This window comes from Salvelinus namaycush, chromosome 42, assembly GCF_016432855.1.
Source record: "Salvelinus namaycush isolate Seneca chromosome 42, SaNama_1.0, whole genome shotgun sequence".
NCBI classification, from domain to species: domain Eukaryota; kingdom Metazoa; phylum Chordata; class Actinopteri; order Salmoniformes; family Salmonidae; genus Salvelinus; species Salvelinus namaycush.
The window spans coordinates 7363459-7391405 of record NC_052348.1 but is presented as its reverse complement, the minus strand read 5'-3'; the positions used below and the strand labels follow the sequence as shown (position 1 = coordinate 7391405).

The 27947-nt window shown below is 43.0% G+C and overlaps 1 protein-coding gene and 1 pseudogene across 1 annotated transcript in view; both read right to left on the bottom strand.

Annotated features, from left to right (window-relative positions):
• LOC120034814 (zinc finger protein 19-like) overlaps positions 1 to 27947 on the bottom strand; it is a 295463-nt gene that overhangs the window by 152836 nt on the left and 114680 nt on the right. The window lies entirely within an intron of this gene.
• On the bottom strand, positions 1659 to 20064 carry LOC120034810 (annotated as a pseudogene).

The window sequence follows — 27947 nt, the reverse complement described above, 5'->3', positions numbered from 1 at the left end:
CCCCTCGCTCTAATTTTACCGTTCGTGACAAATGTCCATTTATCTTTATTCTAGCGGTCGGACATGAATACAGTGTTTTGATGCACTGTATCACTTCTTTGTTGAAACCAAATCTTTCCATAACTTGGAATAGGTAATCCCATCCCACTGAATCAAATGCTTTTTCTGCATCTAGACTGATTCATATTGCACTTGTCTCATTCTGAGTAATGTGGTCCATGACATGTAGTGTTCTCCTTATATTGTCCTGTGTCTGTGTATTTTGTATAAAACCAGTTTGATCTCCATCAATCAATTCTGGGATTATGTTCTCCATTCTTTTGGCTATTATTGATGCATATACACTGCTCAAAAAAATAAAGGGAACACTTAAACAACACAATGTAACTCCAAGTCAATCACACTTCTGTGAAATCAAACTGTCCACTTAGGAAGCAACACTGATTGACAATAAATTTCACATGCTGTTGTGCAAATGGAATAGACAACAGGTGGAAATTATAGGCAATTAGCAAGACACCCCCAATAAAGGAGTGGTTCTGCAGGTGGTGACCACAGACCACTTCTCAGTTCCTATGCTTCCTGGCTGATGTTTTGGTCACTTTTGAATGCTGGCGGTGCTTTCACTCTAGTGGTAGCATGAGACGGAGTCTACAACCCACACAACCCAGCTCAGGTAGTGCAGCTCATCGAGGATGGCACATCAATGCGAGCTGTGGCAAGAAGGTTTGCTGTGTCTGTCAGCGTAGTGTCCAGAGCATGGAGGCGCTACCAGGAGACAGGCCAGTACATCAGGAGACGTGGAGGAGGCCGTAGGAGGGCAACAACCCAGCAGCAGGACCGCTACCTCCGCCTTTGTGCAAGGAGGAGCACTGCCAGAGCCCTGCAAAATGACCTCCAGCAGGTCACAAATGTGTAAGTCTCAATGTAAACGGACTGGGGAGTGCCATCAAGAGAAGTAAGGTAATATCAAAGATGAAACGGGAGAGAGTTGACATACTATTCTGGCAGGAAACTCACTTATCCACACCTGAACACGAGAAACTCAAGAAAATGGGATATAGGAACACTTTTTTCTTCTTCTTACAAAATGGGTAGAAGGGGAGTTGCAATCTTGATCACAAATTCAGTTAATTTTGAGTTTATGTCAGAAATAAAAGACAAGGAGGGTAGATTTATACTTGTTAAATGTAAACTGGATAACAAGGAAGTTACATTATTTAATATATACGCACCCCCAGGGAGTGACATGGTCTTCTACGGGAAGGTGTTTGATTTAATTGCCACAGAAACCACTGGCACTCTTATCTGTGGAGGGGATTTTAACACAATTCTAAACTCAAAATTGGACAGCACAAATCAAAATAGGAAAATGAGCCTAGTTGCCAAAAAGATCAATAGGATAGATATTAAGTAGATATTTCTCCTTGTACCTCGAACCATTAGCACAGTTTAGTTTTGCGCAAATACGGCCATCTATCCCTGGTTTTTGGTTGGGGTATGTTAGAAACCCTTTGCTGTACACACAGAAACATTACATGATATTGTAAAATGTTAACAACGGTCAAGTCTATCTCTAACACTGTGATTCAAGTACCTAAAAATATGGATCTATTGGAGTCTTTGCAATGATACAAAAATAACCAAGTCAATCAGCACAGAGTCAATTTTGTATTTAATTTCAACAAAATGGTCATATACTCACATAATGTGAAGTATAGTACTTTTATTGCACAAAACGATACATGATACTTTTCACTCACACTTTACCTTTAATGTAAATCTGGTACCCTCACTTTAATAAAATACATGTTTGAATACTTTGGAAAAGGTTCAACATTACACACATCTTCACTATTTTATGTCAAGTAAATGTGAATTAAGGCACTCATTATCTCACTAAAATACCAGTATCAACCTAAAGGGACAAGCAGTTAGGGTTGGACCCATCAATTAAGCATTTTTACAGACACCATCACCATATCTGCTCTGCCTCATCATACTCATTCTTTCCTCAGTTCACTTCATCCAATTCCCTACTACATCCCAAACCAACAGAATTAACTACAAACAAACAAACTAGTACTACTACATGTCACTAGACTCTATACATGGGCCGTGTGCATTTTCTGCTGGTGTATTCTGAGGTTGATCCTCTCTGAGAACCTCTTCCCGCAGTGTGTACAGGCGAACGGCCTCTCTCCCGTGTGGACCTTCAGGTACATCTTCAGCTGGTGCTGGTGGGAGAACCTCTTCCCACACTGGGGAAGCTGTAGGATTTCTCTCCTGTGTGGACCCTCTGGTGCCTTTTCAGGTTGAACGAGTAGGAGAAACTGGCCTGGCACAGGTGGCAGCCGAACGGTTTCTCCCCCGTGTGCATTCTCTGGTGCCTCTTCAGGTTGGAAGAATCGGAAAAACTAGCCTGGCACAGGTGGCAGCTGAATGGTTTCTCCCCCGTGTGCATCCTCTGGTGGATCTCCACCTGTTTGGGGAAACTGAAGGCTTTCCCACAGAACGAACACGGGAAGCGCTTCTCTTTGGCCCTGCCACTTTTACTGATTACGTCTCTACTACTGTCATTTGTCAATAGGCTTGTTGAGGCATTGGCATTGTCTGAGTTCTGGTTTAACATTAGGAGAGTGTGAGGAGGATGAAGGCCAGGGAGTGTTTGTGCTGTCTCAGGGTCCATGTTCCAGTTGATAGATCCTATAGAAGGCAGGCTGAAGGCAACACCTGTTAGAGGGTTAACCTGGGGCCCCATCAGTCTCTCTGAATCACAACTATAGGAGCAGGACGGAGCATCGCTAGCCGAGTCTGTGTCTGTTCTCTCCCGTTGCATACGTACACCTCCCTGTCCCTGCAGACCAAATCTACGCTTCGCCCTGGTCTCAGCCAGTCTGTTGTCATGGAGACTAAGTTTGTTTGTTGTTTTGTGTTCGACAGTCTGTTTCTGGTTGTGGGTAACAGTGTTGTTCCCCAGCCCTGAGTTGAAGACGCTGTCCCATCCACTGACCTCCACTATGTTGCCTCTAGTCCTGTCCTGCTCAGTGATATCATCCCCTGGGCCTTTGGCTGCACCAGTCTGGGTCTGGAAATCTGAGATGGATGCCCAGTCTCCTCTGTTAGCTTCCAGCCAACCACCTGCAAAAAAGACTACAAACATGGCAGTGAAAAAAATCCATATCTAGAGTTTTGAGTCAATTACCTGGTGAAGTTCATACATTATAATGTGTGTGTTTTGGTAACTAAACATAAGTTGTATTGATTTCATGAATGAAGAAAATTAAGAAAGAATAATAACCAGGTGCATCACTATTCCCATTGAATATCTATTACTGTATGTAGGCTATATGTATTTCTCCCTTACCTTGCTCCCCCATCTTTAGTCCACTCAGCAGGTCAATGCTCTCTGGTCCGTCTTCTATTGTCTCCTCTTTGACCAGCAGCAGATCAGGCTTCCCATCCTCCTTGTCTACTGACTGTAAGAGATACAGAGTGAGAGGATGTTGGATCAAGACATCTGATATGAGCATCCTGCTATGGACCATCTTCTGATTGGGCAATGAGGGATTGCTATGAGTACTATGCAAACGTGTAAGTCGATTTGATTTCTTGACACTCTTTAATGGTTTGATCATTCAAAAGGCATGGTCCCACACTTAAGACAACGAATCAAGACCTGGGCCCGTATCCACAAAGAGTCTCAGAGTAGGAGTGCTGATCTAGGATCAGTTTTGCCTTTTAGATCATAATGAATAAGATTATAACTTAGATCAGCAATCCTACTCTGAGAGACTTTGTGGATACAGACCCTGACCTAATACCATTCAGACAGTAGTTCACAGTGGGCTCACCTTAGTGAGACTGTGTGTGGTCCTGTGCTGCTCAGCTGGTTCCTCTGTGGGTTCAGGAGGAGGTCTAGTCTGGTTGTCCTTCATGACTATGGTCCTCTCAGTGTTCCCCAGACCCTCCTCCTCCTGGAAGAGACAGGTGATACAGATTACACAGACACACACTCCCTCAGGTACGTACACACAGATAATAAACACACTTGCAACATAGTGTTTACCCATCCCCACTATGTTTGAGTCCTATACGATTTCACAGAGTCAAATTCCTGTACATGCAAATGTAACCGCAAAATTATTGACACCCTTGATAAAGATCAGGGAAAATACTATACTGAACAAAAAATGATTGTTCATCTTTATCAAGTGTGTCCATAATTTATGACCCCATTGAATATGCCGTATATACAGTATATATAATTAAGTAGTTGAATGGAAATAATGAAACATATCATATATCCTACACAGTGGAAACACTATGTGACCGACTTTTTAGGCTTATATTATACAATGTCTGGGATGCAATATTCTACCCAGGAATATTCAACACTGAAATCTGTTACTCTCGTTATTCCAAATTTATCTGGATTTTTTTCTGCTGACAACAATGAACATTCATCGTAGTCTTTGATGCTGGGTTTGATCTAAACGTTAGAAGCTATCGAGTGGAATGGTTACTTTCTATAGCTCGGTATCCATTCAATTGACGACAGATTTGAAAGAAAATATGCGCATTTTCCCACCAGTGGTGTTTCCACCAAACTGACTTGATGAAGATAAAAAAATCAGTGCGTGATGACGTAGCGCACACGAAATGTACTTTTTCGCTTACGTTTTCATGTACAGAATAAAAATATTACGTTCAATGTGTTTCCATCGCATTTTCAACTCTACCGATAGTTTTGTCACAAACTGTTGCGTTAAATAATAGCAAATGTGCCTACTCTGGTCTTGGCACGTGCACTCTAGCCAACAGCTCGCAAAAACAGTGCGGGTAGGCTAGTCTACATAATGATATTATTATGGAAAAGAGCAAGAATATTTATTTGTCAAACAGAAGTCAAGCATGGATATTTATTTGAAAATGAGCATCAAGATCACCGTGCACTTTCACCACCCTCTGTAGCCTAATAAACTACATGTTTCCCCGAGTCGTAGTGGGTGGACCACACACCATGTCATCGCGTGACTCCAAGTTTACTTCGATATGATGGCTTTTATATCAACATTTGCGCATTAAGGCGTTTCCACCGCCCTTTCTCTCATAATTAATTTTACAGACGCAAAAAGATCCCATGTCGAACAAACAAATTCTGCAGGCATTTAGAAAATTGTACCGAAACTTCCTGTTTCCATCACAGCTGCCATGATTTTTTCTTTTTTTTTTTCTCTGTATGACTTTACTTGCATAAAATCTGTGAATGGAAACGTGGTTCATGTTATAGAGTGGAATGTTTTTTCTGCTGGCATATCCTGAGGTAGCTCCTCTCTGAGAACCTCTTCCCGCAGCTGTAGGATTTCTCCCCTGTGTGGACCACCTGGTGCCTTTTCTGGTGTCCAGCTTGGGTAAAGCGCATTTGACACCAGGTACAGCTGAAGGATTTCATCCCTGTTTGGATCCTATACACTACTACTGTACTGGTTCCAGTCCTCTCTAGACAGATCAGTCTGTGTCTCTAAACCCAAGGGCATGTTGCCAGGGTCCCAATGGGATTGAATCGTCCTCATGCTCGGGTTACTCTGAGTCGGGAGCAGGAGGACAGTCCAGTGGCCCCAGCTTCCAGTCTCTCTGGGTCTGATCTGTGGTCAGATCCTGTGTGCAAGAGCCTTTGTGTTAAAGTCTCTGTGTCTGTCTCTGACTTGAAGACGGTGTTCTGCGTTCTACTGACCTCCGTGATGCTGCGGCAGGTCCTGGGTTGGGGCGTGGCAGTGCGGTTCTCCGTGGCTACAGGGGGCGTTCCAATCTCGATGTCTCTTCTGTGTCGTGGGTCCTCTCCTTCAGACCTCTCCTGCTTGACCTCAGGACCTCTAGCCTCTGCATCTGCAGACTGACACAACAGGGGAGGTTATTATTGGTACATGAGTTGAATTGGATAACAATGTCATAGAGAAGTCTCACAAGCTCCCCTATGGCAGATAAATAAGGATGTACATGACTGAATAGCGGAGGGTAGCCTTACTGATATTAATTAATGGGCCACATTTTATGTACTGTAATTTTTCATGTTACACTACGACACTAACCTCTATCACGATAACATGCTGGGTTGAGGTTCCACTCTCCTCATCTATAGCTATGGGTTGGTCATCTCTCCACGCGTTGTGTTCTGCTGGCTTCACAAAGCTCCTGTGGCCTCCAGTGAGATGTCCTGAGAGAGTGATTGGGGGAAAAGAGGTGGTGAGGTACTGTCAATGCTCAACGGTATATTGTACACTATTGACACTGCCTGCAACTGGGTAAAGTTCATGATGCTGTTGACCTTAAAGGGCCCCAGGACCAAAGGTCCACCACTATATTTGACAGTAAGGTATGAGGTTATTTTCTGCTCATGCATTCTCATTTCGAAGACCTACCAACCACTCGTGTGCGTGGCCATAGAGCTCTATTTCATGTTATCCAACAAATGATTCTGATTAATAAGGCTGTAATACACAATGAATTGGTATATACAGCCTGAAACTAATGCCTGCAAATTTGTGTGAATTTTGAGACAAAATACAGACAGGAAAGTATTGTTTACCCAACTTTTCAGAGAGCTGGTGGGTATATGGCTCAGTTTGGCACCGAGGTAAACATTTGTTTTATATTGGATATTCGTTTTTCATCGTCAATAGCTATGCCAGGACAATGAAAATTGTATATTCTGAATCAGGGGAGGATTGTGAACAATCCAGTTACTACCAGTTGATATTACAATTGCAATAAATTAATCTTAAATGGCGCTTGCTTTTTAAATAACTGAATATATACAGGGAAATTTAGCAATTAGGATTTTATCTGTAACGGTTATGATCAATTAGGCATTGTTTCAATCTGTTGGCATATAGATAAATGCACATTTTTTTCCAGTGCGGGCCTTGTTCTATAAACATATTTCCCCCCAATTGGATTACTCAGAAAAAAAGCATGCGAGTACTCCAACAGTCAAAAAATGTCAATGCCCATCCCTATTAGTTTCAGACTGTATATACCAATTAATTGTGTATTGCAGACTGATTAATCTGACTACCAACAAATGTAAACGCCTGGAGTTTGCTAAATGGCATTGGCACTTGGATTGGAACCGGTGCTTTGGTCAGATGAAATGAAAATTGAACTCTTGAGTGCCTATTCGGTAATCTGGCCCTGGATGTTTTTTTTAATTTATTTATTTATTTTACCGTTATTTTACCAGGTAAGTTGACTGAGAACACGTTCTCATTTGCAGCAACGACCTGGGGAATAGTTACAGGGGAGAGGAGGGGGATGAATGAGCCAATTGTAAATGTAAGGTAACACTTCTCATAACTTGTTGATACACCATTTATTGATTGACTATGTTCCATGCATCACTTTTTAAAAATTGAGTATGACAATAGGAAATTCGGTAAATAATATTTTTGCAAGAAGAATTTGTTCTTAATTGACTTGGCTGGTTAAAAAAATATATATGTGCAAGATAGCCAAGTAATCAGCGGAAGTATGGTATACTATCCAAAAACTGACAAAGACCCTATTCTGTAACACATCTGAACACATGCGCAGAGTGGAACGGGGCGACAGGGCCCGCAGCTTTCTGTAGAATGTACCTCTTGTCATTCCTCTGGATCGGTCCAGGATGTTGACACTGCTAGATCGACTGGCGAGAACGCGCTCTCTCGTTGTCCTCTCTGCGCGCTCCCGTGCCACCTTCAGTTCCAGTAGTTGTAGTTTCTTCCGCAGTCCTCTGTTTTCTTTCTGGCTTTGAGTTATTTCCAAACGAAACACTGCATAGTCGTCGTCTACGAGTTTACAGAGCTCTTCCACGGCTGTATTTGCTAGCTCCTCCATGATGGAGGCTATTTGAGTGTGAAAAACCATATAGTTAGCCATTGTTAGCAGCTAGCTAGCGTTACCTAGATAACATATATCAACCAATTCCTTTCTCCAGCGCGAATTAAAGACTACCTGAGGTAAGTATGTGATGCTGTGCAGTTAAATTAATCATATTTTGAGTTGCAGGGTGTTAATAAACGTCTAGATAACAATAAAAGCGCTAACATCGAAATCGCTCATGGTCCTTGTTCCCTTCCGTTTACTTAAGAGAAAGGATCTTATTGGTTTGCGTCATAGCTGGAAGGGTATAATTCAATTAAAAAGGTATGCGTGCTGTTCTTTGAAATACGGTACTGCTTATTACATTACACATCAAATATCCTATGATCAGTATTTTTTAAGCTGAGAGCTGACGTTTATAAAGAGTAGTGTGTTAGCAAGAATAGAATAGAAAACAACATTACTTTACCTCAGTAAAGTAAATATTCGTGGCCTTGTAGTTAGTGTCTGCCCTGAGATTGGAAGGTTGAGTTTAATCCCTGGCCTAGTCATACCAAAGACTGTAAAAATGGGCCCTGATGCTTCTAGGATTGGCACTCAGCGTTAAGGAACTAGATTAAAGCTAAGGCTCTGCAATAGACTAGCGTCTTGTCCAGGGGGTGTACTTGTACGTCAAGCTGCCTCACACTACAGAAATAGGAGATGAGCTAAGGTTCGTGCTTACTTGTTATAGCCTATGTTTACCATCTCTCTAAAAACAGTTATTTACAATTGACAAGTTAACAAAGCGTTACCCCAATACACTTAACATGATAACTATAACAGCTAAAGAATGGTTCCCAGATATCCCCTGTGTACATCTCAAGCCACACTGCTACGATTTCTCCCCGTTGTGGACACTCCTATGTCTGATAAGGTTACTCAGGAAGGAGAAGCTCTTGTAACATAGTTTGCACATGAAGGGACTCTCCTTGAGGCAGCTGAGGAAGGTTAGACCCAGGTCCCTTCTATGAACCCTTTCAGTAGGCATTAGACGGGACCCTGAAAGAGAAGACTACCACCTGGGGGGTCTCCCCCCACTCCCTGTGAAGGCTAAAGCCCAGGGTGATCTGCTCTGTTCATGGATACTGTGGTGTTTGTATCATAGGAACAGGAGGGTCTATCTCTATCAGCCCCAGGCCCTGCTTCATCCCTGCACTGAGACTGTGAAGAGAAGGGACTGGGCTGCAGACTGGATCCCTGACTGGAGTCTCGGTCACTCTGATGACCACCAGGACTGAGGTTGTTCAGTCCACCTGTCGTGTTCTGTGTAGTGGTTGTGGTGGAGTCTCTGTCCCTCGCGGTTGGGTCCTGGTTCTGACTCGGGAAGGAAGAGCAATGGCTCCTGATCCAGGGTTCTGAGACGGAGCCGGGGTTTGTGACCAGCCACCTCAGAGGTCCAGTCTCCCCCACCAGTAACACTGGATATCAGCAGGTCTTCAAGGACTGCAGACTGCAAACAAAGATGGTACAGAAAAGCATAAAGGTTTATTTAAGAAACTCTTTACTGTTTGAGTTTGAGTTTATTTTTACAGGGACAGTGCACATTAATCAACGTTTCAGTAAAAGTGCCGGTTTTAGCCAGCCGGCTAATTTTCAACCGCAGTCCCTGGGCAGGTTATTAAAAACAATTACAATATAGACAATAGCAACATAGAACAAGACATAGCAACATAGGACAAGCAAGACGTAGCATACAGACAGAGCAACATAGAACAAAAAGCAGCAAGACAAAATTCATAAAAGCAACAAAGTGTTTCCACACCTAGTCTACAGACAACAGACATGGAAAGCGGCAACACACAGCTAGGGACCATGTTCACAAATCTGATTGACCTTTAGCCATGTCTTCAAGCATTTTGTGAAAGTGTGATATGTGGTGCAGTTATGTGTGTCTGATGGCAGTGTATTCCAGACATGGGAAGCTCTCACAGAAAAAGCGGATTGTACACAGAAACATTACATATTATAAAATGTTAACCACAGTCAAGCCCATCTCTAAAACTGATTGAAGTACCTAACAATATGGAGCCATTGGAATTATTTTTTTATGTCCAAACTCCGTCCCTACAAAAATAACCAAGTCAGTCAGGACAGTCAATTTCGTATTTAATTAAAACAAATCACATTTATTGCACAAAACGATATGTGACAAGTAGAATAACTTTTCTCATTATGTTAACACTTTACTTTTTCTGTAAATCTGGTACCCTCCCTTTGGTAAAATTAATGTTAAAATACTTTGGAAATTTTTAATATTACATTACACACAGCTTCTCTACTTCATGTCAAGTAAACATGAATTAAGATACTATCATTATCTCACTATAAAACACCAGTATCAAACAGGACAAAGTTGTCACTTTTCATCTGAAGCATTTTCACAGACACCATCACACCAACCATCACCATATCATCTACTCTGCCTCATCATACTCATTCTTCCCTCAGTTCTCCTCATCCAGTTCCCTACTACATCCAAAACCAACAGAATGAACTATAAACTACCTAGTACTACATTACATGTCACTATACATGGGCCTGTGCATTTTCCCCAGACCCTCCTCTCACCCCTCCTTCACCAGCAGCACCTCCTCCTGGAAGAGACATGTGATACAGACATACACTCCCTCAGGTAGGTAGGCACAGATAATAAACACACTTTCAACATGGAGTGTTTACCCATCCCCACTACATGAGTCCTGTACTGTAGTTACAGAATGACTTCGTTGTTGTTAAACCCATCATGGTGGACATAAATATAATGTGGGTAAAAACATGTCAGTTATGATAAGTCAAATGTCATTATTGAACAAACCTGACTAAACTAGTTTGACGTGTACAGTGGGTGTTTGTGTGTGGCTGTGTGTAGGTATATTCAGTAAGTATTGTAAAAACGGCTAGCTGGCGCCGTCTGAGCCCTCATCCGCTAGTGACTTAATGCCGACTTTACTTAGGTCTGACCCCAGGCGGTCCGGCAAGAACCAGGCAGATGTGTCCATATCCATGCTATTCTTTCAAAGAAATGAAGTTGTGGCGGAGTTGTGTCAGCAGATGCCATATTCTGACCTTGACTTGATTCCCGCATAATTCCGCCACCTTTATGCACGAGAGGAAACCATGAATTAGGTCGAGCACATCTTTCGCTTCCAAGTGAAAAAGCATCTACTTAATTTTTTTTCTGATAGAAATTACACCATTCTCCATGCAATGTCAGTTACAAATTGATAAGACCTAGGTAAATGAGTCATCCGTTTGGATTGTAAATATAAATTACAATTGTTTAAGATCTATTTTACCTAATGATCGCTGGAGACAAATGTGAAAAGTCATATTTCAGCTAACTGAAAAGCATGTCAACATGACCGGTATTTCAGCCACTTTTCCACAGTGTAGTATAAATTGCTGTGTCTTTATTCTGAATTTTAATTGTAGACCTATGGCTTGATTTTTGTAGGCATAATTTCATTACATTGTTAGTTTAGCTTTCATTCCTCTGCCATGTCTGTGTGGTTGTTCCTGGGGGTCGCTAGCAATAGTGGATCGTATTAGGCTAACGTATTACAAGTTGCGCAATAATGTGGGACATGTAGCCTATTTGAATCATTATGGAACGCAGATCATACATAGCAGTTTAAATCTGGAGCACGGATCACGAGGATTGGACCGTTGTCGTCACAGTTCCGCGATTAAGATTTATAGGACTATTGTTGAACTCCTGTTGTACACTTGTCTCACCTTCCAATATTTCATGGAATAAATGTATTTTGGCAATTTTCATAACGAATCAAACCAGTATTTTTGATTCACCAATATATTTTGTGCGTAATAGGCTCTCCAAATCTGTTTATGTATGATTCATAAATACTTTCCTAACCCTAAATAATCTACAAGATCAGAGTATTTTTAAATCTAACAATTGGTGCTGAAAAAGAGACTAATATGCATGTATTTACATGGCCTTCTTTTCATTGATCCCTAATATTCTGAACCATTCTCTCCATATATTCTAGTGAGTCTGTCGAGAAAATGCAATTAATTAAAGGTACACCAAATTTAAAGGGATGGCTTTAGATAAATGTCCTGAAACCCCTATTGATTGAAAACTCCACAAGAAAATCTGTTGGCCAGCCAGTTGGACGGATTTCAGCGGTTGAATTAAATCGATTCAGCCCGCGCAAGGGAACCACGCCTGCAAAGCCTGCTACTCACATGCATAAGGTACGTCTACCAACTACTGAGAAATGCGTAGGAAAGGTGTACATTTCATAAGCCTGAATCTGGCTCTTGGTCACCACCACACAGTTGCACACACATTTACACCAGAAGTGATATTGTGGTTTATTTCGGATGAACGCACAACACTTCTAGAAGAAACTCTGAAAACCAGCCAAACTTGTCGTCTGTCTACAACTAAAAACACCAATGGGGCAGCGAACATAGCATAGCAGGGGGCTCTAAAGGCGAACTGACGCCTAGGCGTACTCGGATATCGAACTGAACTGCTCGCATATTCCCTTTAAAATACATTCGCTTGAAAAATGAGAAATAAGCAGCAATAGTACTGTTTGTCCATTTTGAGATGCTGTAGCCAGAATACAGTTCCTCAAAATAGTCCGAATTAATCTAAGATAACTCAAGACATCGGTCATTCATTTTGACGTTTTTACCGAAGAGATCTTAGTCGCGCAGTTTTACGTCTAGATGTTTGGTGCAGTATTTTTCGACGACAACGAGTTGTCTCTCGTTGAACGACAAGACTTTATTGAAGAATCCCTACTGTTGACCAATCACTGATGAAGGTGCGTAGACTTCGGCTCCGAACTTCTGCTTGTCTCCAGAAAAATGTGTGCCCGAACAGCCGAAAAAACACTCACTGATGTCCCAAAAATAACAAAAACGTCACCAAATGTCATAATATATTCAAACTCTACCAAACTGTTTCGGCTGGGAAGCATGCGAACACCTTCAGCCTGGTGGGTTAGGCAACTGTCTACCAACTCAGGCAGGCGGCTGCAATCTAAGCAGGGAAGGAGACTGCAGACCTGCAATGGGGCAGTTCATTTAGGGCCTAGCATGGCAGGGGGCTCTAAGCCTGGCGGGATAGGAAGCTGCATACCTAATAAGGCAGCGGGCTGAGATCAGTGAAGGAGACTGAACCTGACTGCAAAGCAAACGTTGGGCTTAGCAGGGTAGGGTGCCTAGGGCCTGACAGAGCAGCAAACTTAGGGGCTACTAGTGCAGGGGGCTGTGGACCTAGAACAGCAGAGGACTGGGGTCCTAGCACTAAGGCAGGAGTCCAGGAACCTAAGTCAGAACAGTGTGAACCTGCAACTAGGGCCAGAGACTGAAGACTGGGTATGGCCGGAAACTGAGAGCCTACCAAGGGGGCAGGATAGACTGGACCTAACAGGAAGGCACGGAACTCTACACTTATTAGAGGCAGACGTAAACCCTACTGGGGAGGCAGGGAACTCTAAACCCGACCCTACCAGGAAGGAGGGGAACTCTGATCCTAAAGGACTGGAGGGTCCTCTGAGTCCAGGTCTGGAAGATCTGGAGGTTGCAGAACCCTCAGACTGGAGCTACCAGGGTGCTATCAGGAGGGACCCCAGGCATAGGACCTGCAGCTCCCACCAGGCTGTGGCTGCAAGGGCCGGGCCCACAGGAGTGGGCTGAGCCCTTGTGGCTGAGGGCCGGACCTTGACGGCAGCTGGCTTAACTTTGAAGAACGGACGGGGCTGATCCCACCAGGCCGTGGCTGGAGAGGCTCCCAACGTCCGGCTGCACTTAACATCAGCAGTTGCTACAGGCTGAGGCTGCATCCAAGATTCCAAAATGGTTTACCTTTGTTGTACCACAATTATAGAATATTCTATTTGTTTATAGAAAATGCATAATAGGCCTATATAAAGCACTTATGATAGCTTGGTTCTCGTAACTAAACAAAGTTTTTTTTTGTACCCGTTTCTCCTACGGACCTGTAAGTTTCACTAATGCACAATCATTGCGAGCTATCGACAACCCAATCATTGCACCCTCGACAACCACTGTGATTATTATTATTTGACCATGCTGGTCATTTATGAACATTTGAACATCTTGGCCATGTTCTGTTATAATCTCCACCCGGCACAGCCAGAAGAGAACTGGCCACCCCTCATAGCCTGGTTCCTCTCTAGGTTTCTTCCTAGGTTTTGGCCTTTCTAGGGAGTTTTTCCTAGCCACTGTGCTTCTACACCTGCATTGCTTGCTGTTTGGGGTTTTAGGCTGGGTTTCTGTACAGCACTTTGAGATATCAGTTGATGTACGAAGGGCTATATAAATACATTTGATTTGATTTGATCCACCACTGGCTTGGGTTCCGTGCCAGGAGCAGGTAGAGACTTCATGGCTGAAGGTTCCAGGGTAGCAGACAATCGAACATTGGGCACCCGAGTGTCAGCACGGGGTCACCTCTGGTAGGATAGGACAACTCCACAACGGCAGCCAGAACAGGCTCAATGGCAGCGGCTGGCTGTGGCACCACGACTGGAACAGGAGTCTCCTTAACTATTGCTTGTTGACAATCTGGCTGAGGAGGGGACCTTGATGTGGTGGACTGTGCACTCTGGAGTTGTGTTGATCTGCTGGGGAGCAGAAGCGGACCCAACGCTCCCGTGACTTCGATGAAAATCTATATTTCTTCGCCATCAAAAGTTGCTGAAGATAGTACTCTATCCATCATTTTGAGAATTGTCGATACTCCCTGAATGTCTAGCTTTAATTTCAGTGAAGAAACTGTATAGAGTGCATTCGGAAAGTATTCAGACCCCTTGACTTTTTCCACATTTTGTTGTTACAACCTCATTCTAAAATTGATGAAATAAAATGTTTCCCTCATCAATCTACACACACACCATAATGGCAAAGCGAAAACAGATTGAGAGAATTTTTGGCAAATTTATTTAAAAAAATACACAACAGATACCTTATTTACATAAGTATTCTGACCCTTTCCTATGAGACTTGAAATTTAGCTCAGGTGCAATCCTTTTCCATTGATCAACCTTGAGATGTTTCTACAACTTGATTGGAGTCCATTTGTGGTAAATTCTATTGATTGGACATGATTTGGAAAGGCACACACCTGTCTATATAATATCCTACAGTTAACGGTGCATGTCAGAGCAAAAACCAAGCCATGAGGTCGAAGGAATTGTCTGTAGCGCTCAGAGACAGGATTGTGTCAAGGCACAGATCTGGGAAGGGTACCAAAAATGTCTGCAGCATTGGAAGGTCCCCAAGAACACAGTGGCCTCCATCAATCTTAAATGGAATAAGTTTGGAACCACCAATACTCTTCCTAGAGCTGGCCGCCCGGACAAACTGATCAGGGGAGAAGGGCCTTGGTCAGGGAGGTGACCAAGAACCTGATGGTCACTCTGACAGAGCTCCAGAGTTCCTATGTGGAGATGGGAGAACCTTCCAGAAGGACAACCATCTTTGCGGCACTCCACCAATCAGGCTTTTATGGTAGTGGCCAGATGGAAGCCACTCCTCAGTAAAAGGCACATGATAGCCCACTGGGAGTTTGTCAAAAAGCACCTAAAGGACTGTGATTCTTTGGTCTGATGAAACCAAGATTGAACTATTTGGCTTGAATGCCAAGCGTCATGTCTGGAAGAAACCTGGCACTATCCCTACGGTGAAGCATGGTGGCAGCATCATGCTGTGGTGATGTTTTTCAGTGGCAGGAATTGGGAGACTAGTCAGGATTGAGGGAAAGATGAACAGAGCAAAGTACAGAGAGATCCTTGATGAAAACCTGCTCCAGAGCACTCAGGACCTCCGACTGGGGTGAAGGTTCACCTTCCAAAAGGACAACGACCCTAAGCACACTGCCAAGACAACGCAGGAGTGGCTTCGGGACAAGTCTCTAAATGTCCTTGAGTGGCCCAGCCAGAGCCCGGACTTGAACCCGATCAAACATCTCTGGTGAGACCTGAAAATAGCTGTGCAGCGACACTCCCCATCCAACCTGACATAGATTGAGAGGATCTGCAGAGAAAAATGGGAGAAACTTCCCCAATACAGGTGTGTCAAGCTTGTAGCATCATACTCAAGAAGACTTGAGGCTGTAATCGCTGCCAAAGGTGCTTCAACAGAGTACTGAGTAAAGGGTCTGAATACTTAATATATGTAAATGTGATTTCAGTTTTTTTATTCTCAATAAATTGTCAAAAATGTTGCTTTGTCATTATGGGGTATTGTGTGTAGATTGAGAGAAAACAATGTAATCCATTTTAGAATAAAGCTGTAACGGTACAAAATGCAGAAAAAGTCAAGGGTCTGAATACTCTTTGAGTGCACTGTCCATGATCATTTCTACAGTTTCGATTTGTAATTTTTATGTATATTGAGTTTGTTTCCCTCCAACCCCAAGAAAATGATATAAAAAATGTATAGCTGCGGGCCATATGTTTGACAGCCGTACCCTAGAGTATGACCTCCTGATCTCTTCTCTTTTACAGGGCAGGTCCTTAGCAGCTCCCAGCTGGTGAGGGTGGTCACTACCTGACCAATGGTTGACTGTGTGATGAGAGAGGTGTGTAAGACCTTGCAGCTCATCTTCTTCTGGGACTCGACTCCTTCGTCCGTGTGTTGTGGGTGGTGACAACAGCCTCATATGGCTTTGCAGGGCACAGAATTTAATTCTGTTTTGGGTAATGGAACATGTTAACCGTAGCCGAGTCAGAATCCGGCGATACGAAGGACCATGTAAAAACGGCTATTCAAGTGCGTCCGGTTGGCTGGAATGGCCTTCTTTTTTTCCTTTTTTTATACATGTGTATTGGTTATAAAGCGCTGCCTGGTGTTTTAAGAATATGATGAGATCAAATGTGATGTATACTAATGAGTCTCAATAAATGAAAAGTCCCATTTTGTGTTTATTAAACAAACCCTTTTTAAATACACCATATAAAAACCACACATGCACGTCTCAACTAAAAATCTGCATGACCTTCATAAACTGCATTCATTTACTCATTAAAAGTGTCCTGGGAAAAATATTCTGTACTTGAACATCATATATCCTACACAGTACAAACACTATGAAACAGACCTTTTAGGCTTATATATCACAGGTCTGGATTCAATATTCTACCCAGTAATATTCAACACTGACATTTTCTACTCTCGTTATGCCAAATGCATCTGTGGATCTTTTCTGCTGACACCAATTAACATTCATCTTAGTCTTTAATGCAGGGTTTGATCTAAATGTCAGAAGCTATCGAGTGGAATGTTTCATTTCTAGGTCAATCCGTGGAATGTTTTGTTTTCTGCTGGTGTATCCTCTGAGAACCTCTTCTCGTAGAGCGTACAGGCGAACGGCCTTTCTCCCGTGTGGACTTATAAGTGCATGTTCAGTTGGTGTTGGTGGGAGAACCTCTTCTCACACTAGGGGGTTGCTGTTTTCTCCCCTGTGTGGACCCTCTGGTGCCTCTTCAGGTTGCCAGCCTGGGCGAAGCTCATGTGACACTGGGTACAGCTGAAGGGTTTTACCCCTGTGTGGACTCTCTGGTGCCTCTTCAGGTCACCAGCCTGGGTGAAGCGCATATGACACTGGGTACAGCTGAATGGTTTCTCCCCTGTGTGGACCCTCTGGTGGATCTCCACCTTCTGTGAGCTGCTGAAGCCTTTGTTACAGAACATGCAAAGGAACCGTTTCTCTTTACTATTTCCTGATGTGGCTCCCCCTCCTTGTGCTTTGGCCCTTTGATCCTTTGAGTTCAATACCTGATCAAAAAGGTATTGTGAATCGGAAGATGCCATCGGCGTGGACAGTGGGTCGCGATCCCTGAGCGTGTGTAAAGGGGAGTGGGTTGCGACAGTTAGATTGGTCTCTAAGCTTTTTCTGTAGTCTAAGAAGTCATTGGTGTTGCCCTGTGAGTGTCCTTCTCCAAAGTGAGTCTCGTCTGCATTCCATGTCAGAGGAGAGTCACCCTCCACTTTCACAGTCACCTCATCTATGACTATAACCTCCCCTTTCTTATCTAGGGACCCTTCAGCGTATACATCACTACTGTACTGGTTCCAGTCCCCTCTCATTGGATTAGTCTGTGTATCTAAGCCGACAGGCATGTCACCATGTATCATCTCTGTAGCGTATGAACAAGACGGATCATTGCCAATCTGTAACATGTCACCTAAGTCCTGATGGGACAGTGCCATCCTCGGGCTCGGGTTACCATCAAGCAAATATTCTGAGCGGAGAGCTGGAGGACAGCCCAGTCGCCCCTGACCCATTAAATTCTTGGTGTCGGTCTCTGACTTGAGGACGGCATTCAGCGTTCCACCGACCTTCGTGATGCTGCGTCGGGTCCTTGGCGCCGCTGGGGCGGTGGTAGGGTCCTCCGTGGCTACAGGGGGCACTCCAGCCACTCCAGTCTGAATGTGCTCTCCCTCAGATCTCTCCAGCTTGACCCCAGGACCTGCAGACTCTACATCTGCAGACTGACACAAGAAGGGGGGTTGACGGTATTTTAAAATGTTTATTTAACCTTTATTTAGGTAGGCTAGTCAGTTAAGTACAAATTCTTATTTACAATGATGGCCTACCCTGGCAAAACCCGGGCGACGCTGGACCAATTGTGCGCCGCCCTATGAGACTCCTAATCATGGCCGGATGTCATTCAGCCTGGATTCGAACCAGGGACTGTAGTGACGCTTCTTGCACTGAGATGCAGTGCCTTATGTGCCACTTGGGAGTAGAATTGGGTAACAATGTCGTAGAGAAGTCACACAAGCTCCCTTATGGCAGATAAATGAGGATGTACATGTTTACAGCAAGTGAATAGCTGATGGGAGCCTTTCTGAAATGTACTGTAATTGTTATGTAACACTATTACACTAACCTCTATGACGATAACTTGCTGGGTTGAGGTTCCACTCCCCTCATCAACAGTGATTGGTTGGTCATCTCTCCATGTAGTGTGTCCTGCTGGCTTCACAAAGCGCACGTGGCCTCCAGTGAGATGTAATTCACCCAAGAGAGTGATTGGGGGAAAAGAGGTGATTAGGTTAGCTACTGTCAATGCTCAACGCTATATTGCAAGTAATCAGGGGAATTAGGCTATTGCATACTATCCAAAAACTAACCAAGACCCAATTCTGGTTAACACCAAGTCACATGTGTAGAGGGTAACGGGGCCACAGACCACGCAGCCTCATGCAAAATGTACCTCTTGCAATTCCTCTGTATCGGTCGAGGATCTTGACACTACTGAAACGACTGGCGATAACACGCTCTCGCATTGTCCTTTCTGCGCGCTCCCGTGCCACCTTCTTCAGTTCAAGTAGCTGTAGTTTCCTCCGCAATGCCCTGTTTTCTTTCTGGCTTTGAGTTATTTCCAAACGAAACACTGCATAGTCGTCGTCTACGAGTTTACAGATCTCTGCCACGGCTGCATTCGCTAGCACCTCCATAATGGAGGCTATTTGAGTGTGAAAAACCATAGCCATTGTTAGGTAACTTTAGCAACTAGCTAGTTAGCGTTACCTAGATAACATCTATCAACCAAGTCCTGTCTCCAAAGCGAATTAAACAATACCTCGGGTAAGTTTGTGATGCTATGCGGTTAAATAAGTCATATTTTGAGTTGCAGGGTGTTAAAACATCTAAATGACAACAAAAACGCAAACGTGGAAATAGTTTTTGGTCACGGCTTACTTCTGTTTACGTCTTCTTCTTTGAGGATTTATCGGCGGACTACACAAAAAAGTGTGTATTGTTGCCACCTACTGGGTGTGGTAACACTGGGAGGTTTTAAAGGGATAGTAAATGCAAAATCAATATTTGGGTCAAATTACCCTTAGCTTCCTTGAGTTGTCTGAAGGCCCATGGTGACAGAATCCACAATAATCAATTTTTGTACATATGGCTACAGCCTGGAGTTAGCATATTATAGGGTGTCCACCCACTAAATGCGCTGAGGTGATGAAATTTCACTTCCTTGTGTTGTGGTGCTGAAATTTCACTTTCTTATGTTATAAAATACGTTTTACCAAGACAAATATGATTCTTCATGTTCTATCTCGCTCAGTGGGGTCTAACATATCATTATATCCGCCATCAATAAAAGACAGTACTGTGCAGCCGTCTTCATCGACCAGGCCAAGGCTTTCGACTCTGTCAATCACCGTATTCTTATCGGCAGACTCAACAGCCTTGGTTTCTCTAATGACTGCCTCGTCTGGTTTACTAACTACTTCTCAGATAGAGTTCAGTGTGTCAAATCGGAGGGCCTGTTGTCCGGACCTCTGGCAGTCTCTATGGGGGTGCCACAGGGTTCAATTCTCGGGCCGACTCTTTATATCTATATATCAGTGATGTCGCTCTTGCTGCGAGTGATTCTTTGATCCACCTCTTCTTTGGACACTGTGTTAACAAACCTCCAAACGAGCTTCAACGCCATACAATACTCCTTCCGTGGCCTCCAACTGCTCTTAAATGCTAGTAAAACTAAATGCATGCTCTTCAACCGATCACTGCCTGCACCCACCCACCCGACTAGCATCACTACTCTGGACGGTTCTGACTTAGAATATGTGGACAACTATAGATACCTAGGTGTCTGGCTAGACTGTAAACTCCTTCCAGACTCACATTAAGCATCTCCAATCCAAAATTAAATCTAGAATCGGCTTCCTATTTCGCAACAAAGCCTCCTTCACTCATGCTGCCAAACTTACCCTCGTAAAACGGACTATCCTACCGATCCTTGACTTCGGCGATGTCATTTACAAATTAGCCTCCAATACTCTACTCAGAAAATTGGATGCAGTCTATCACAGTGCTATCCGTTTTGTCACCAAAGCCCCATATACTACCCACCACTGCGACCTGTATGCTCTCGTTGGCTGGTCCTCACTACATATTTGTCGCCAAACCCACTGGCTCCAGGTCATCTATAAGTCTTTGCTAGGTATAGCTCTGCCTTATCTCAGCTCACTGGTCACCATAGCAGCACCCATCTGTAGCACGTGCTCCAGCAGGTATATTTCACTGGTCATCCCCAAAGCCAACACCTACTTTCGACACCTTTCCTTCCAGTTCTCTGCTGCCAATGACTGGAACGAATTGCAAAAATCACTGAAGTTGGAGACTTATTTTGTGTGTTCTCTACTCTAACAATGAATCCACAGATACAAGGGGAAACCTAGTTGGTTTCTAGTAATCTCTCCTTGTTCAGTCATCTTCTGTGGATTTTACAGTTGAAGTCGGAAGTTTACATACACCTTAGCCAAATACATTTGAACTCAGTTTTTCACAATTCCTGACATTTAATCCTAGTAAAATGTCCTGTCTTAGGTCAGTTAGGATCACCACTTTATTTTAAGAATGTGAAATGTCAGAATAATAGTAGAGAGAATGATTTATTTCAGCTTTCATTTCTTTCATCACATTCCCAGTGGGTCAGAAGTTTACATGCACTCAATTAGTATTTTGTAACATTGCCTTTAAAATTGTTTAACTTGGGTCAAACGTTTTTGGGTAGCCTTCCACAAGCTTCCCACAATAAGTTGGGTGAATTTTGGCCCATTCCTCCTGACAGAGCTGGTGAACAGAGTCAGGTTTGTAGGCCTCCTTGCTCGCACACACTTTTTCAGTTCTGCCCACAAATTTTCTACAGGGTTGAGTTCAGGGCTTCGTGATAGCCACTCCAATACCTTGACTTTGTTGTCCTTAAGCCATTTTGCCACAACTTTGGAAGTATGCTTGGGGTCATTGTCCATTTGGAAGACCCATTTGCAACCAAGCTTTAACTTCCTGACTGATGTCTTGAGATGTTGCTTCAATATATCCACATAATTTTCCATCCTCATGAAGCCATCTATTTTGTGAAGTGCACCAGTCCCTCGTGCAGCAAAGCACCCAAAGGATGATGCTGCCACCCTGTGCTTCACGGTTGGGATGGTGTTCTTCGGCTTGTAAGCCTCCCCCTTTTTCCTCCAAACATAACGATGGTCATTATGGCCTAACAGTTCTATTTTTGTTTCATCAGACCAGAGGACATTTCTCCAAAAAGTACAATCTTTGTCCCCATGTGCAGTTGCAAACCGTAGTCTGGCTTTTTTTATGGCGGTTTTGGAGCAGTGGCTTCTTCCTTCCTGAGCGGCCTTTCAGGTTATGTCAATATGGGGCGGCAGGTAGCCTAGTGGTTAAAGCGTTGGACTAGTAACCGAAAGGTTGCAAGATCGAATCCCCGAGCTGACAAGGTAAAAATCTGTCGTTCTGCCCCTGAACAAGGCAGTTAACCCACTGTTCCTAGGCCGTCATTGAAAATAAGAATTTCCTATTAACTGACTTGCCTAGTTAAATAAAGGTAAATAATATAGGATTTGTTTTACTGTAGATAGATACTTTTGTGCCCGTTTCCTCCAGCATCTTCACAAGGTCCTTTGCTGTTGTTCTGGGATTGATTTGCACTTTTCGCACCAAAGTACGTTCATCTCTAGGAGACAGAATGCATCTCCTTCCTGAGCGGTATGACGGCTGCGTGGTCCCATGGTGTTTATACTTGCGTACTATTGTTTGTACAGATGAACGTGGTACCTTCAGGCATTTGGAAATTGCTCCTTTTTTCTTGCTCTTTTTTCTGAGGTCTTAGCTGATTTCCTTCGATTTTTCCATGATGTCAAGCAAAGAGACACTGAGTTTGAAGGTAGGCCTTGAATTACATCCAAAGGTACACCTCCAATTGACTCAAATGATGTCAATTAGCCTATCAGAAGCTTCTAAAGCCATGACATAATTTTCTGGAATTTTCCAAGCTGTTTAAAGGCACAGTCAACTCAGTGTATGTAAACTTCTGACCCACTGGAAATGTTAATAAGTGAATTATAAGTGAAATAATCTGTCTGTAAACAATTGTTGGAAAAATTACTTGTGTCATGCACAAAGTAGATGTCCTAACTGACTTGCCAAAACTATAGTTTGATAATAACAAGACATTTGTGAGGTGGTTGAAAAACAAGTTTTAATGACTCCAACCTAAGTGTATGTAAACTTCCGACTTCAACTGTATCTCCCTCACTAACTTTAAGTGTCAGCTGTCAGAGCAGCTTACCGATCACTGCAGCTGTACACAGCCCATCTGTAAATAGCCCATCCAACCAGCTACCTACCTTAATCCCCATATTTGTTTTTCTGCTCTTTTGCACACCAGTATTTCTACTTGCACATCCTCATCTGCACACTTATCACTCTAGTGTAAATTGCTAAATTGTAATTACTTTGCCACTATTGGCCTATTTATTGCCTTACCTCTTTACTTCATTTGCACACACTGTATACAGATTTTTCTATTGTGTTATTGACTGTACGTTTGTTTATCCCATGTGTAACTCTGTGTTGTTGTTTTTGTCGCACTGCTTTGCTTTATCTTGGCCAAGTCGCAGTTGTAAATGAGAACTTGTTCTCAACTGGTCTACCTGGTGAAATAAAATAAATAAAAAATGTACATTCCGGAAATGTAAAACGTCCGATAATAAGCAGTGCCGCTTCTTGCAGTGACTTTTGAGGAATTAACATGACACAAGCTGAATTTATTATGAAACGCGTATACTAAAATCTGAAAATAATGTCTCAAAATCGATATCTATCTTACCTCTATATTGTTTTATGTCCTTCGGATTCGAAAATAAAGATGGATTTAGTCCTTTGGATTCGAAAATAAAGATGAATTCAATAGGTGAGCCTGTCAGTTTGTCACAATTCTCACACAGCATCCAGCCTAGCTGACACAATGCTATTTTCAAAATCTTTTTAGCTTTTTTTTCTCTGGACTCCATTGATTGTCACCCTAATCTTGGCCATTTTACAAGGGTAAAAGCTCCAATAACTTTTAAAAAGATTACCATAGAAAAATTTGGTTTGGACCATTGGTTTTCATAGAGCAGTACACAATTATCACAACACATAGGTTGTAATATGGCATTTTCCCCCTAGATTGGCTGCCCTGTTGATTTTACCCACGCACCGCTACTGCAATTCAGGAAGTGATTCTAATTATTATATTTTTGACATGAATAGCTTTCCCATCAGTTTATTAATTAGTCTGTATATAAAGGCTCTCACAGGATAGTACACATATCCCAGCTGCACTTGGGTTGGGAGACACTCCACATAAAAAAAAACAAGGACAGACAAACTCATGCCATTTACCACACGATTCATTCCTCAGTAGAGCAATGTCGACTTCTTCCAAGACTCCAAAAATGATTCCTTTTGACAGGTGGCACATCAATGCAAGACACATTATATTCATAAATTCGGGTGAGACCCGCCTTTTCTGATCAGCAGAAACACACTAAATGGAAACGGATTCACCAAGTCTGGCATAGGCCTACATTTGTTTTTCCAAAAACCGCAGGAATATCAGATACAATGGGATATGATCAGAACTAGACATTTTCCACAACAATTTTTTCTCCTTTTCCCATTCTTTTGGACAAAAATCCACTCATCCTTTTTTCCACTGCCATCCGATTCAAGTTCCACATCGGCTTCCACCTTGTCGCCTAGCCGCACCCACTTCTGTTTACACTGAAGAGAAAGTATCTTATTGGTTGGCGTCATAGCTCAAAGGGTGTGGTTAAATGAAAAAGTTATTTACGCTGTTCTTTGAAATACGGTACTGCTTATTACATTACACATCAAATCTCTTATGATCAGTATATTGCAAGCAGAGAGCAGACTTGTTTAGAAAGAACAGTGTGTTAGCAAGAATAGAGTAGAAAATAATAATTACTTTATTCCATCTACATCACCTCAGTAAGGTCAATATTAAACTGTCGTTTATTCTAGCCTAGTCTCTCTAAAAATAGATACACAAGCCTATTTTAAATGACAAGTTAACAAAGGTTTTATGAATTATGTGGTTAATTACCCTCTTACCCCAAGACACTTCACATGATAATTATAATATGTCAGCTAAAGAATGGTTCCCAGATATCCCCTGTGTACATCTGAAGACACACTGCTACGATTTCTCCCCATTGTGGACACTCCTATGTCTGATAATGTTACTCAGGAATGAGAAGCTCTTGTAACATAGTTTGCACTTGAAGGGCCTCTCCTTAGTGTGAACGGTCTGGTGCTTCTTCGCATAGTTCACCTCAGCGAAGCGCTTCACACACGTGGGGCAGGCATACAGCTTGTCGGTGTCCGTCCTAATGCTCGGCCTCCCATGTTGTGACCCAATGACATCGGAGGATGTAGAAGCAGGAGCCACCCTCAGGTGGTTAGTCTTTGAGCGCCCTCCTTGACCTCTAGTATTTGTTTGAGTGTTGTTGGCATTGTGTGCTTGCTGTGTTATAGGCTAGGTACAGACCCTGTCTGTATTGGTGGGGTAACTGAGGAAGGCTAGACCCAGATTCAGGCCCAGGCCTTGTATGAACCCAGTCACCAGGCATTAGACGGGACCCTGAAGGAGAAGACATACTTTATTTGTTTTTGGCTTTTTTTTTAAGTGACATTCTGTATCACTCACTATACACTATACGTTGTCCGTGTGCATTTTCTGCTGGTGTATCCTGAGGTAGCTCCTCTCCGAGAAACTCTTTCCCCAGTGCGTACAGGTCTTTCCCCCGTGTGGACCTTCAGGTGTATCTTCAGATGGTGCTGGTGGGAGAATCTCTTCTCACACTGGGGGCAGCTGTAAGGCTTCTCCCCTGTGTGGACCCTCTGGTGCCTCTTCAGGTTGGACAATTGGGAGAAACTGGCCCGGCAAAGATGACAGCCGAATGGTTTCTCACCCGTGTGCATCCTCTGGTGGATCTCCATCTGTTTGGGGAAACTGAAGGCTTTCCCACAGAATGAACACGGGAAGCGCTTCTCTTTGCCACTGGATCTGCTGATAGCGTTACTACTACTACTGTCATTTGTCAATGTACTTGTGTAGCCATTAAGTGTTGAGGCACTGATATTGTCTGAGGTCTGGTTTAACAGGAGAGTGTGAGGAGGATGAAGGCCAGGGAGTGTCTGTGTTGTCACAGGGTCCATGTTCCAGTTGATAGATCCCATAGAAGGCAGGCTGAAGGCAGAACCTGTTAGGGGGTAAACCTGAGGCCCCATCAGTCTCTCTGAATCACAACTATAGGAGCAGGACGGAGCATCGCTAGCCGAGTCTGTGTCTGTACTCTCCTGCCGTATACAGACACCTCCCCGTCCCTGCAGACCAAATCTACGCCTTGCCCTGGTCTCAGCCAGTCTGTTGTCATGGCAACTAAGTTTGGTTGTTTTGTGTTCGACTGTCTGTTTCTGGTTGTGGTTAAAGGTGTTGTTCCTCACTCCAGAGTTGAGGACGCTGTCCCATCCACTGACCTCCACTATGTCACCTCTGGTCCTGGCCTGGTCAGTGATGTTGTCTCCTGGGTCCTTGGCTGCACCAGTCTGGGAATCCAAGATGGCCACCCAGTCTCCTCTGTTAGCCTCCAGCAAACCACCTGCAAGAAGAGGTTACAAAATAGACTTTACAAACATGGCAGAGAATTCTACATATGCAGTTTTTTTTGTCAATTACCTGGAGTTCATACAATGTGTGTTTTTGTATGTAAACATAAGTTGTATTGATTTCATTTCATGAATGAAGAAAAATATAAAATAATAGCCAGGTGCATCACTATTCCCATTTAAGATCTATTACTGTATGTAGGTTATATGTATTTCTCCCTTACCTTGCTCCCCCATCTTTAGTCCACTCAGCAGATCAATGCTCTCTGGTCCGTCTTCTATTGTCTCCTCTTTGACCAGCAGCAGATCAGGCTTCCCATCCTCCATGTCTACTGACTGTAAGAGATACAGAGTGAGAAGATGTTGTATCAAGAAATCTGATATCAGCACCCTGCTATGGAGCATCTTCTGATTGGGCAATGAGGGATTGATATGAGTACTATGCAAGCATGTTAGTTGATGTGATACTTTGCAAGCGTGTTAGTTGATTTGACTTTCTGACACTCTTTAATGGTTTGATACTTCGAAGGCATGATCCCTCACTTAAGACACAATTAATCAAGAACAGGGGCTGTATCCACAAAGCCTCAGAGTAGAAAATTGGTCGTAAATGCTGAGAATAGAGACATTTTACTTCTACTTTTATGGGTAAAAATAAAAGCTATGCTTGAAGCCTCTTTAGTCATGAGTCCCACCTGTTCCTAACCAGTTATTTCCTAACCAGAGTTATCAGCAGGTGTCTTGATAATATTAAAGGGTAGCGAGTCAGTGGTTCTGATGCCATAGACAGGAAATTGCTTTAGAGTTGTTGAAATAATGTATTGATATTTCTATATGATCAATATATATATAATCTAGACCTACATGCAACAGTATTCCCATGTAGGTCTGCGCTTTTGACAATGATTTCACAAGGTTTAATTCACATGATATGCCTAAATACTAACAACCACTAGGCTAATAAATAATCATACATTGAGTGTACAAAACATTATGAACACTTGCTCTTTCCATGACAAACTGACCAGGTGAAAGCTATGATCCCTTATTGATGTCACTTGTTAAATCCACTTCAATCAGATGAAGGTGAGGAGACATGTAAAAAAAAACATTTAAAAAAAGTTTAAACCTTGAGACAGTTGAGACATGGATTGTGTATGTGTGCCATTCAGAGGGTGAATGGGCAAGACAAAATATTTAAGTGCCTTTGAAGAGGTACAGTTTGATACACACAGTTTCCTGTGTGTATCAAGTATGGTCTACCACCAAAATGACATCTAGCCAACTTGACACAACTGATGGAAGCATTGGAGTCAACATGGGCCAGTATCCCTGAGGAACACTTTCGATACCTTGTTGAGACCATGCCCTGACAAATTGAGGCTGTTCTGAAGGCAAAACTCAATACTGTGAAGCTGTTCTTAATGTTTTGTACACAGTGTATTTTTCATTAAATTATTTCATGAACCTACTTCATGTTATTTCAAGGGGAATAACACATTGTTACAAAATGCCTAAATTGGGAATGCCTATAAATTGAGCA